This window comes from Gobius niger (genome assembly GCF_951799975.1).
Source record: "Gobius niger genome assembly, chromosome: 3".
NCBI lineage: Eukaryota > Metazoa > Chordata > Actinopteri > Gobiiformes > Gobiidae > Gobius > Gobius niger.
This window is the reverse complement of record NC_136854.1, coordinates 22,945,279-22,958,983: the sequence shown is the minus strand read 5'-3', so window position 1 is coordinate 22,958,983 and position 13,705 is coordinate 22,945,279.

The window sequence follows — 13,705 nt, the reverse complement described above, 5'->3', positions numbered from 1 at the left end:
AAAGAGGAGTTGTCATGTTATGATTATTAACTGACACAAAATAGTTCAATCCAGGCTGTGGTGGGCGAGAGCCTGATGTCCATTGGATGTTTGGTATGGTAAAAGACAACACAACATTTTCTTCTCAGATTCTTGCTTAAGTCCCTCAAATCGTACACGGAGGTCTACATACACATGACAGTGTAATAACGGTCATTGGTATGATTGCAATAATTTAATTTCACTGTGAATCACACAAATAAAGCTGTGATGTACTAATGAGCAAAGAAGCTTAAAAAGTGGGGATAATCCATGTTCGGAAGGTGTTGGTATTAATAGGGCTGCGACTTGAACGATAAGTAAGAGATTATTTCGTTTGTAATTGATTTTAATATATTGTGTCAACCAGTCTTTAGAACAGGTTGACACAACCTGCAATTTATTTGTATACATTTATTATATATCATGAACAGTGTTGGGCAAGTTACTTTAAAGGGACTGGACAGAGCTACAAAAAATTTTTAATAATGTATTTTCTCCCCCCTACATGCTCCAGCAATGTCTTAATATGTAGAATGAGCCCAGACCTATTCACCACAACTGTGGCTAAAATCCTGCACTGTCACTCAGAAATGTGTTAATTCGGGTCTGTCATGCACGAGCTTAAAGGAAAAGGCCACCGTTTTTTCATACTGAGATATGTTCTTACCTGAGCTCTGACGAGTTGATAGGTACCTGTCTGGTCTTTGTGCGTGCCCATGCAAGAACTTGGTCGCTTCTAACTTCCCCCTGTTTGGAGCTATAGGAATACATTGGGAGAGGCCAAATGCTAACAACATCTTTGGTCGTTTTGCGCGACTGAGCGCACGCACAAAGACCAGACAGGTACACATCAACTCATCTAAGCTCAGGCAAGAACATATCTCAGTATGGAAAAACGGTGGCCTGTTCCTTTAATATAGAAAATGCAGTAAGACCTGAGGTGGCAGTAGCGAGTGTAAAACTGTCACCTTCCATCTAGTCCCTTTAAAACTGTAATATATTCTGTATTAGTAGTTACAGCTATAAAAAATGAACATGTTTGTATTACTTCACCTTTCCCCCATTCTCTCTGCTTTGTTTTGATGAAGTTAGCTTCACGCAACTGCAGATCTTACACCAGTTTCCGTTATTTTGGGGGAAGTTTGGCTTTCTCGAGTTACTTGAATTGTAATAACTAATATATTCCCGTATAAGTAATATGATATATTCCTTAGTTACTGAAAAAAGTTATATATCTTTTATAACTCGTTGCTTTTGTTATATGTTACCCCCAACACATATCATGAATATTATTATACCTAAAAATTGGCCTTAATTTGGATTTGCATATTCACACGTTAAGTTTACTCGGGAGCTCACTTTAACTAAAAATATACAAATATTTTTTCGACTCAGCATGACTGATATATTTTTTGGAACAAGTCGTAAAACATCTTAGCCTAGAGACTCATGTTCCTTAAAATAAGGCCCTTTTGACAAATGCAAATGCAAATACAACTGTTTCTTGCTGTGGGGTGATAGAGACTACCACACTGTAGCTTCTAAAAAAGGCTTCTCAGGTATCATGGTACCTCTGCTCTATGAAGCCGTTTTATTAATGAACACTGACACGGCCAGACTAATGTGTGCCTTGGGATAGGATGGACTAATTTCCAGGAGGTGCACATAAGAAAACATAGACGGAGAAAGAGAGAGAGATGCTAGCACACCTTACTCCTGGGCCCTGAGGCTCTCTGACCTATTTCTGCCTCCGAGTAGCTGCTTCATCACCAGCAGTCACCAGCCCATGCACCTGGATAGAGATGTGTGTATTTCACAAGAATCTGTTCAGCCAACTATGATGTCAATGGCCTTCCTCTCCCCACCCCCCTGTGCACAATGGCAACGTACCACCACACATAATAGATATGGACACACACTTGCGTTGGTTGTTAGTCTCTATCAAGTGCCGCCCCGCTGCGATGTCCGGTGCTGAGTGTTGCTGTATCTGCAATCACAGCAGGACTCGCACACAGCACACCCCATATACGCACGCAAACATATCCGGTAACACCAAAATGTGTTCGCAGCGGGGTAAACCTGATTCAAACAGCTAGCAAGAAAGTCTAATGATTGATGATAAGACCGGAATATCCGCAAGCCTCTGCAAAAATCACACAAACGGGTTATCTGGGACCTCCAGGCGCTGAGCTACTTTCACACTGAGATCATTAGCGGCAAACAAAACATATAGCTGTAAATATACCCCATCCGCACTGCTTCGCATGCGTGCACCACACCTGGCAAGTAACATGGAGAAATGCCACAGCCAAAGATGCCAAGAGATGCCTATATTCGCACTTCCCCGTCGCTGTGTCTTCACTTTTTTATTTTCTAGTGCACTTTGAGACAACTTGGTGCTGAAGTGCTGAGGAGGCAGGGAGGCAGGTAAGCAGGCACATCAGCGCAGGGGCAGGGGTGCTGTTACTGTGATGAGCAGTAAAGCTGTCGAGAACAACTCAGGAAGGAGCTGCATTTCCCCCCACTTATTAACCTTAATTTGCTCAAGACTCCTTTGCAATAGGCTGCTATTTCAGCCTTCTAGAATGAGTTTCAGGGCTGATTACTTGGTTCACTTTAAGTTTTAATTAATGATGGCTATAATGCCTAAAGTGATGGAGACACTGAATATTGTCAAAGCCATCTGCTGTTGGTTTTGGTTAAACTAATTAAGGACTTGGCACTTATCTACCAGTGCATAATTTGTTAAACAAAAGTGACTTGAATATTACAACCACATTAGTTAATGGCTAAACACAAAGTTGTCAAGATAAGGTACTATTAAAGCATATGGGCTTCTTCACCTTTTAGAGGCCAGGTATGTTTGGAGACATGCCAACACCTGATATAGCAGATCTTTTTCTTACTGTAATGTGAAACCTAAAGGAGATGTCTACTTCTGCAAAATGTTATTTTTGGCGTGACGCTCAACTAAACGCACTTACATAACTTTATCTTTGGACACAAATCTTCAGTTCAGTTCCTTCCTTGCATTGTCACCCTTATTCCTACAGAATCTGAAACACTGCCTGGTTCATACTTTAGTTAACAGCGTGTGTGGATACACGCCAGGCTGAATGTCATGTGTCTCCTTCCAGTGAGCTTTCACGAGTTGGCTCGTGCCTGTTGTGTTATAAAGCAATGCTGGTGCTGCTCCTGTAACAACACAACTCAGTAATTGGAGTCGTTCCTGCTGACGTCAGCCATAGAGGAGTATCCTCAAACACAACAATGATGTAATGGAGTGTGAAGGTACTAGTCAGACTCCTTTCTCCCCCTCCTTCCCTCTTGCCTCTCTCACTCCTCTGTTCACATCTCTATGGTGTTCCTTTCTTTTTCTGTCTTGGCAAACATCCCCTTACAGTTCCACTGGGACCTGTGAAAGGAAACCCAACAGCACCCTCGCTTGACCGTAGAATGCAACTACATATCTTACATATTCACCTCACTCAAAAGAATTTACATCCTGGTTTTGTCTAATTCCATTCATTTCACTTCCAGTGTGTGATACCCAGGTTGCTCTTTCAAATGGTTTTGTCAGACACTTTCTAGACACACGCTGCTTTTGTCACAGTAACTGTCACAAATGTGAAACATTTATTAGACTCAAGTTGCCACAAAGGAGTCTCCCCGTACTCGCGCTCCTCCCTTACTTCTTCTTGTTCTCTGTCTTCTTCATCAAAGCACAACTACCAGCCTGGCAGCACCCCTGGGAGACCGCCACATGCAAAAAGACAAGGACCAACCTCTGAGCTCTCTCCTCTATTTGACCATCCCAGAGTGAGGGGAATATGTGCACATATGGTTTTATAATCTAGTAGGCATTGCTTTGGCGCATAGCCTTGACCTGCGCACATGGAAATCAGTGAATGAACTTAATATACCCAAGAAGATTCACAAATGAGGAGCCTTTCGCGAGCACGGACCTACTTTCTGCTGCACATCCCTAGATAAACACATGCATATACAAATGCCAAACTGCAATGGGGGGTTTTGAGGGAGGATGCTCGCGACATAAATATCCAATTACCAAACACATCAAACGCAGAGGATGAAATATTGATAACTTTGAGACATTTATGTAATCCACAATGGTGCCTTATATAAGTGTTCCATTTACAAGCAAAAGGCACGAGGCATTGTTTTGGGTAGTTCATTATATGGCGGAAAGATGTTGAAATTTGGGGGGGGTCATTTAGCAAGCGTCTGCTCATGTGCAAAGCGAGTAGTACGTGCAAAAGCAGATCAGCAGGACTCATTTCAGAACATTTTTGTATTGATCTAAACTACAGGGTAAGCAGATTTTAAACATTGTAAATCCACACTGAGATTTTGCTGTTTGCAGAGGCTATTGTATTGGGATGTTCAATTGATTCGATCAAAGCCCTAGTATCGGTATGCAGCATTTGGGTCTGCATTTTAAGGCATGTGGTTTTAATGTTTTCTATCATATTCGTACCATTGTTAGACCAATTACTGTCTCACATCTTGTGCAAGTTAAAAAAAACCAAAAACAACTTCTATTCTGGTGTTGGATGTACCATTGTGAGTAGGAGTTCCTTGTTGTTGGCAGTTCCTTTTGCATCTGTCAATCGTTCCAAACATATGCAGCTGATGGAGGATTTAGGCTTCTGTTCTTTCAGTTTCAGATCATAGAGCCCTTTTGAAATCTTAAACAGCCAAAGAAAATGGGCATTCTCAGTAATTAATTGTAGATCACTTGAAACAGAAAGATATGTGTAGACGCAAGGAGTCCAAGATTGTGCGGGTACGAAAATGAGAGAAAGAGAGTGACTGAATTATCTGACTTAACTTTTATGCCTTATCAACAAGCCACACTTCATGGTTTCCTTTGAAACGGCTGTTCCCCTCACTAAGGCCGAATAAATTAGAACTCTAAATAGGAATAATAATGAGAGCATACATTATTTGGTTGTTGTTGTTTGTGTCGGCAGGAAAAGGCTCAGATCTCCATATATGCAAAAAAAGGTAACTTCCTCTGCATGTTTTATAAGTTTGCTAGATCATTTTAATGGTGACCTAAAAAGATGTCCTAGATATTTGGAGGGGAACATCCTTTTGAAAAATTCCTGAAATTACAGACAGAGACAGAGCAGAGAAGAGGGGAGAGAAAGTAGACTGAAGAGAGCGAGAGATGAAAAGAATTTCATTTTGTAGTCTAAAATGCAATGTTAAATGTACCATTTTTGCTTCAGTACAATCTTCGAGAAGCATGTAAAAGATGTAAGGACACAGAGTTCTTGTACAAATGACATGCAGCGTTTCCCATGCTTTGACTGTTAGTGCCCTTTAAATGGGGACAGCCCCCTCTGCTGGTCTATGGCTCTGACCTCAACCTCCCAAGCCTCCCCATCTAACAGCATGGTCACTCCTGATATTTTAACGAGCCACTGACAACTTTCCAGCAGCCCGCCCTCCACAGGGGAATCCTAGCCTCCAAAGTGGTGCTCCATGACTCAGAGAACTCCAACATGCTTTGGTGGAGAGATTTGTCAAAATACAAGGCATGCAATGAACAAGAAGGCATGCTGCGACACCAAGAGCAATGCTGCAGACAAAACGGCTTTTTCAAATAGAACAAAAATTAAAGGAAAAAGAGTGCAATGACAGCAACTAAAGACGGCTGCTAGACCTGCACCGCAGAGGAACATCAACTTATTTTTTTTATTTTTTTTTACAAGCATATCCAAATTTTGTTTGGAATAGCATAAAAGGTTCACAGAAAAAAACAAAACATATTTGTATTGTACTTTCAAAACTAAATGAATAAAGGATAGTGTTAATAATCTCCAAATGGGAACCTTGATTACATGTACAGTACTGTTACTACAGGCATTCAAGTTCAATTGTATAAGTTAAAAACCTGTAAAGTAAATGAAATTCATGGTCATGATTTATTTTACACTACCTTTGTAACTGTAACTACACTACATTGTAACTGTACTAAATTTAGTACAGTGTAATCTGCTATGTAATAACTTGTACATATGTAGTACATACACATTGGAATAATGCATATTTGTAGTTTGGAGGTACATAATGTATCACCTTAATGTAAGACCTTTAGGGCTCAAGGTTAGGGTTAGAGTTAGGGTCTTAATACATTATGTACCTCCAAACTACAAACACGTATTATTCCACTGTGAATGTAACACATACAGTAGGTACAAGTTATTACGCAATGTTGCGTAGCACATTACATTGTACTAAATCTCGCAGGTACAATGTATTAAGGGTAGTGTAAAATAAAGTGTTACCAAATAAATTATTTTCACAAATAATTTAAAATACACACAATAAATATTATAAAAGCTAATCTTTTGATACAATGATTCTCTGCCAAAAGGAAGCAATTGACTGTATATGGAACAAATGGTTATAATGCCAGCTTATAGGCCTCAAGACCTCCACCTTATCCTATTTCACTCACATTAAAGCAGTCTCATAACCGAGCCTCATTACCTAACCAGTGAGTAGGATCAAGACAAATTGGACTATATATCCTTAGGTCCTGGTGCGATTAGACCCTGAAAGCCACGCCAGCCCAGGGATTCAGGTTAGTATTGGCTACTTGCCCACATCTTTTTTCAAGCAGAGCACTACTAAAATTCCAACAAGGACATGTGAAATACCGACAGTAACTCTTATGGCATCACAGCGCTGCACAGCCCCGCCCAGGCCAAACTCTCAACACAGATGAACAAGACATAATAATAGAGCAGCTGAATTTTAAATGATTTAACAAAACTTTTCATGTTTAATGATACATATTGTATTCAGGGCTCGTATAATCCCCTTCTCCAGGTCAGTCACAAGTTTGAAAAAGCTACTGCCTGGTAGCACAAAGCACAATGTGCAGCTCATGTGACTGCATTAACCTTTCAAACCTAATCTCCAATAGTCACGAATGAAAGCCCAAAGAGTAACACAGGAAAGACTGAATTTCTCTTTGCCCTCGAGTATCACTCTATCCATGTTTTGTTGTGAGACTGGGAACAGAGTCTCTTGATGTGGAGAAGTGGAGTTGAAGCAGCAAAGTGTCAAACTAAGTCTTAATAGCAACATGAGAACAGTGTGTGGTGCCCCCCGTTGCTTCAAAGGCAACACAAAAACAGAAAACCACTGACAGGTTCTTGTACCAACACTGACAGTGACACAGTCTCTGTTATTACAACTGTTTTTTTTTTTTTTACCGATTCTTCCCCTACTGACAATGCTGCAATCAGCTTGGCTGGATCAGTCATTGTATCTGGGCAGCACTGTGGAGCAGGCTTATAGTTTAGTCACGCTGGTCTTTTGCCGATCAATGCTGCCTTTGGCCACAATCAGCTGATTTGAGAAGCGAGTACCAGTGCCCTGAAGGCCTGGTCACATGGCAACAATTGAAGATTTACAAGACAAGAACATCCTGGATACCAACGCCAATTACATAAGATAATCTGTATCACTTTATTATCTAACAGCTGCAAAAATATAGCATCACATCACTGCAAGTCATCATACTGTAAGTACTATAGCGCGACACTTGGGCTTTTCTCAAGGTAGAGGTCCCACTCATCCCTAACTCACAGGCCTCCTATAATTGCTCAGGCAGGAGTTCACTGTGTGTGTGACATGCCGCCAGCTCTCCGCCACACTCCTCGTGCAGGTTGCGAAAGCATTTAACAGTGAAGTGCGAGCGTACAGGCCCCATCTAACAGCTCCAATAATGCAGGTAGTACCAAGACCTCCACGAGAGGCAAAATGTAGCACGGCGCTGTTCCTTTTCCACCCTCCCTTCTGTCAGCGTCACCTGTTCACATCACCACCTCTGCCCAATTTACTGTCCTGCTGTCTGTGGGCTACACACTTCATGTTCGACACACACTTTGAGCGGGACCGCAGGGTTTCTGACAGTCTTTCGGATGATATTTTTTCTTTGAATTTCAAAATGGACGACAGCATTTTGAAATGTTTAATCATAGTATTCTTGATACAGCATTGCACTTCTGAAGGTATGGATGCTCTTAATTATATGGTTTTAGTTTTACAATCTAAATACTAATAATAATAATACATTTGACTAACACATTTATATGTATTCAAATATCTGTGCATTAGTTCATCATTATGTCATTCTCTTCTGCACATTGTAGCTAACAAACTGGCTTCACTTACTTACTCGCTTTTTCAAGAAAAACACAACTATCCAACATAAATACAGACGCAGAGACACAATTCAAAAGTAATAGTGTTTGTTTGAACCATGGGTCACGCCGCATCTTACCTCTATATTTCTTTTTACAGATGTAACTTCTAATATCCGGTCCTCGAGCGCTGTCAGCCCTTATGATGAATCACCGGCCTTACTCCAGGAGCAGGAGCCCGCTGCGCCTGAGCTTGTCCCAGTGGTGGCCCCCCCGAGTCTTCAGGAGGTGCAGCAGGCCGTGCAGGAGGCCTCGGAGAAGGAAGGCCAGGGGGCAGAGGAGGTGCTGAAGGGGCTGCTGGAGCGAGTGGTGGAGGCTGCACTGGGAGCAGCGGAGAGCGCAGAAGGAGAGGCAAAGGTGGATGAGCCATCAGCGGTGACTGTAGAGGAGGCTGGGACGGGAGAAGACAGTCAGACAGGGGAGGTAGAGAAAGAAGTGGTTGAAGATATGGGTGTGGAGCAAGAGCAAGTTGACGCACTTGCAGAAGGGACAGTTGTGGGAGAAGGCAATAGTGAAACCATCATAACAGATACACAAGAGGACGAAACACATGAGGAGATTGCAGATCAATTAAATAACAATATGGAATTAAGTGATGACGTACCGAAAGATCAGCAATCTGCAGCAGAAATGGTGGTAGGTGAAGAGTCAGTACAAGAGACTGTCGAAGGCTTAGATTTCAGTCCAGGCCTATTGGAAGTAGAGCAGGAATCAGTGATAGAAACAAAACACGAGCTTATTGACACTTCCCAAACAACTGCAGAGGAGGCACTAGAGCAGGCCATAGACTCTAATATACTCCAAGACAATGAGATGCCATGGACGGGGGATGTAGAGGGCAATTTAGTACTGCAGGAAGTAGAAAGTGCGCAGGTAGCGGCTGTGGAGGCAGAGGAGTTAGGTGATGGAGAGACAGTGATTGAAGGAGGATCGATAGTACCCAAAGTGACTGATGGCTCCAAAGCAGGAGAAGAGGAGGCCACTCCGGAGGCAACAAACAGCAGTGAAGACGAGGATCAAGGTGAGATAGTAAAAAGTTTAAATCTGTACTTTAAATCTTGCATCTTACATAAAATGCAGGATGCAGGAACTCAAATAATTATATGCACTGTGGAAACTAAAACACTTTATTTCTTGCTACAGCTGAGCATAGATAGACAGACAGACAGACAGACAGACAGACAGACAGACAGACAGACAGACAGACAGACAGACAGACAGACAGACAGACAGACAGACAGACAGATAGATAGATAGATAGATAGATAGATAGATAGATAGAGAAGTGCAATGTAAGTTTTAAAAAATAGTTTAACCCAAGTGTACACATACATACCTGATTCTACATTCCATAGAGCCACTCAAGAAACATTAAAACTTGGCCCCTGGGTTTCATTTTCACGTGTGTGTCACATACCAAAACCCCCTTGCAGAAGTGCAGCAGGTGTCCGATGGAGAGTCCCAGGACAGTGCTGTTGGTGTTGTTGGAGAAGGTCTCCAGCAGGGCACAGAGCTACTCCTCGAGACTCCCCCGCCAAGTCCATCCGTGAGCGGGACAGACACAGGAGGAAGTGCCCCGGAAGGTGAATGGTTGAACCCTCACGACGACATCATCTCCCCTACAGATGACCAGGCACAAGCTCAGACCTCCCTGGATAATGCTGTGAGGAAAGAACTTGTTTTACTAAATCAGATGGAAGTAGAGCAGCAACTTGTGGAAGACGCAACTAACGACAGAGGTAAAAATCCTTATGAAAGATATGGCATTGGACACAACCAGAAAATACTCCATTGTCTGACATTAAGATGTAGCTATATTTGGTAATCAGTGTCACAATCCGAACTTGACAGAGACTGAACTATTTGAGATATTATTTTAACAACAAACAGAAAAAACGATTATGTGGTGTCAAAAGGAGCTGAGAGATGTATGTCCTGTATGTCTCAATTTATAGCAGCAGAAACGAGGGAGCTGGGCCTTGAAGCTTGGAAGATTGGAGCTATTTGTGCAGCAGCCCTCCTGCTTTTGGAGACAGTTGTCATCATCGCCTATATCCTGAGAAATTGGAGCAAGAACAGGTCGGTAACACTCTATACCCCACCGAGGTGATTTCTATTGACTTACTCAGCAGGAGCACTTGCAAAAAAAATCCTCTCTGGATCCAATATTTTTCGAGCTGACTCACAGTACAATCCAAATGTGCCTTCTGCAATCCTGCTCTATGGTGCCTCATATTACTCGCTGTATCTTGCCCTAAATTGACACACTATCCAACAAATGTAGACAGAAATAGAATTCCCAGGACTACTTTAGTCATTGTTCTGTAACAGCTTTACATTTTTCCTATGCCTGTGAGCAAAGCAATAGAATATGTGCGCTCTATCTGTACCTCCAATTGCAAATCGTTAAAATAAGCCATCTGCAGTGTTAAAGCAACAGATGGAACATGCTCCCTATGTTGCCCAACTTACAGCAAATATTTCCACACAAAGTTTGATCAGCTGAATTAAAAAAAGCACAGACTCAATGTCTAAAGTTTTGTTGGTTATTATGTGCACTATAGCTCAAGTCGGCAGCGGGTGTGTGAAGAGGGCAGTGTGGAGCCAGAAACCACTACAGGAGCAGACTACAACGACGAGACGCTACCTGCCGGCAATGGGGATGCTCAACAGTACGTTTTTCTGCCTCATTATAGACAGAAGAAATAGCAAATGAGAACTAGTAAAGAAAACAGTTTAGTGAGACTTTTAGATAAACAGCACAAAAAAAAAAGTGTGACTTGGCTTGAGACCCACAAAACTTTTGCTCGGTTCTAATTTGAGGACTTTTCAAATGCTTTTAACAAAATTCAACCAGTGTGTCCTGGTGAATGGAAAAATGTCAGATGTCCTTGTGTTCAACAATGGATCTCCACAGGGATGTGTGCTGTCAGCTCTCCTTTTCATACTATAGGCTGATAAATACACATTCTCAGATGACACTGTTCTTCCGTTGCTTCTTCAAGGTGATGTGTCACCAGGGGAGATGATCATTTTCCAGACATTAATGTCTCAAGAACAAAGTAATTATTGTAGACTTCAGGCAAAGAAAAGGTGCACATAAAGCCAGTGTCATACATGGCGTAGAGGTGCAAATTGTTGACAATTACAAGAATTTGTAACTGTTTGACGACAAACTGAAATTTGATGTAACCAGAGAGTCGATCTGCTGCGCGAACTTCACTCTTCTGGCGTCAGTGAGAGGATTCTTAGAATGAGTTTGCTATTGTTTCTACATAGAAAGAATTCTCATGGGTTTTTTGTTCATCTGTTGGTTTGGTTGTCTACCTGTGTGACAAAAACAACTTTATTGACTTATATCAGAGGCACATGACTTTAGATGCTTAATCACTATTCAAAATATTGTATCCCCTCCGTGATAAGTATTCTAAATACAAATTTAAGATTTGTGTTTATATTTGGTCTCACTGGACCACAGTAAGCTTGCTGTTGCCTTTCTTTGTGGAGTTATTTCTGTGTGGAGTTCTTTCTGTGTGCAGTTCTCCCCGTGTCTGCATAGGTTTCCTCCAGGTACTCCGGTTTTCCCCTACCACTGAAAACATGTACAATAGGCTAGGATGAATGACAGTGTGTTTGAGAGTGTGAATGGGGGACGACGGATGGAAATGTTTACATGCATGAGTTCCACGCTAATTAAAAAAATAATAATAATCTTTTCGGACGGGTCGCTGCGAAGCCTTTCATGGAATTAATGAACTTTTCTGATTCTGATTCATAGGTACACAATTACCTATGAATCAGAATCAGAAAAGTTCAATTAACTGGTCCCTTTCAGTAGCAGCCGTCTCTCCTGTTCTAAACCAAGGACCAATTCTTAAAGCACAAAGCCTCTCACTGGGCAGCTAGAGTGCCAATCTGCTCGTTTCCTTTGTTGAACCCCAACATTCTCTCTGGGAGTCTGATTTTCTGCCTCCACTCAAGTGCTTTCCACAATTACAGCCTACTTGTCACCAACACCAGCCGGATACCAGACATACAGTTCCAGGGCGAGTGTGGAGCGCTGACCTGAAAACTGGTATTTTAACAGAAGGCACCAGTTGTATGCTTCTCAGCTGATTCCCTCTCGGCTGTAAGCCGTGTGCTCAGCATGTCACATGAGAGCGTGACTCTCGTGAACCCACGGATTACCGGGTATAAGGCTGCTATATCTCCTAATCACACATGGATCAATAATGAGCTACACAGGATGGTGTAAAGCCATCTGACAGTGGGTATGTGTCTGACAGCTGAACCAAAAAAACTTACATGTCTGCTGATAAAGAGACACACAAAAAATGGGTAGCACGAAGACTGCCAGACAATAACAAAGCAACACTGAATTATTTAACAGTTGAGGAAATGTGCCCTTGTTAAGAGACTTTTGAGAAACACTGACAATCAAGAAATTGCAGTAGGCAGTTTTTAACAAACCACCAACAACTAACGAAAGCCACAATCCGATTTATACTTCAGTCCTTGAGAGGGACATTTTAGCAACTTCACATGCATGGGTGCCAGAAACCAAATGTGAAGCAAACAGGCTGAAAGTATGTCAAGTAAAAGTAACGCACAAATACAAAGACGACTGACTTTGTACACAATACATGCTTGAAATAATTAATGAAATACTGTAACACTGTTCCCCATTCTGACATGTTCATTACATGAACTCTGCTATATGTCAGGCAGCAGAAATTCACACAGAATAAAATGCCAGGGAGGCATTAAATATATGGAGTGTACTTAATATGGCTGTGAGCAGTTGGGCCCATCACAAGAACAAACAAAACTTTTTACAAAACATACACTCTTACCAGCAATTCGTCAATGTTTGTTGGTGATCTTTTTATTCCACAATAATCATAAAAATAGAACTATTTTTAACAACTGGTAAGGACCACATGAAGCAAATGAAGAATGTTGTAAAGTGACAATGTTAAGCATTTAAAAAAAAAAAAGGTTTCAACAAAATACTAAATAGGATGTGAGTCATTTGGAGGCCATTAACAAAGTGTGATCACCAATACTTCAGTCTGTGCACGGTAGCTGTGGCTAAAGAAGTAGTTTGCAACAACAAGCTTGTGAAGGCTGAGTTAAATTATTGCTCTGATTCATTTGTGTCATGTTCCAAAGCAATCTGAAATCTTGCACACAAAAAATACCTCGCAATACAGAAAATATTCTGAAATCAACAGGATAAATGCTTTCTCTCGCAGGAATGCAGTTCTCGACCCATCTAAAGTGCTTCAGAACAAAGATCAACAGGAAGTGCAACAGGTGATACCCATGTCAGAGCTGCCACCCAGCTCCGCAGAGGACACGCCCAACAACACAGCCGCGCCAGAACCCTCACAAGACCGCAGAACTTCAGCACTCTAAAGGCCTTGCCCATACCTGGT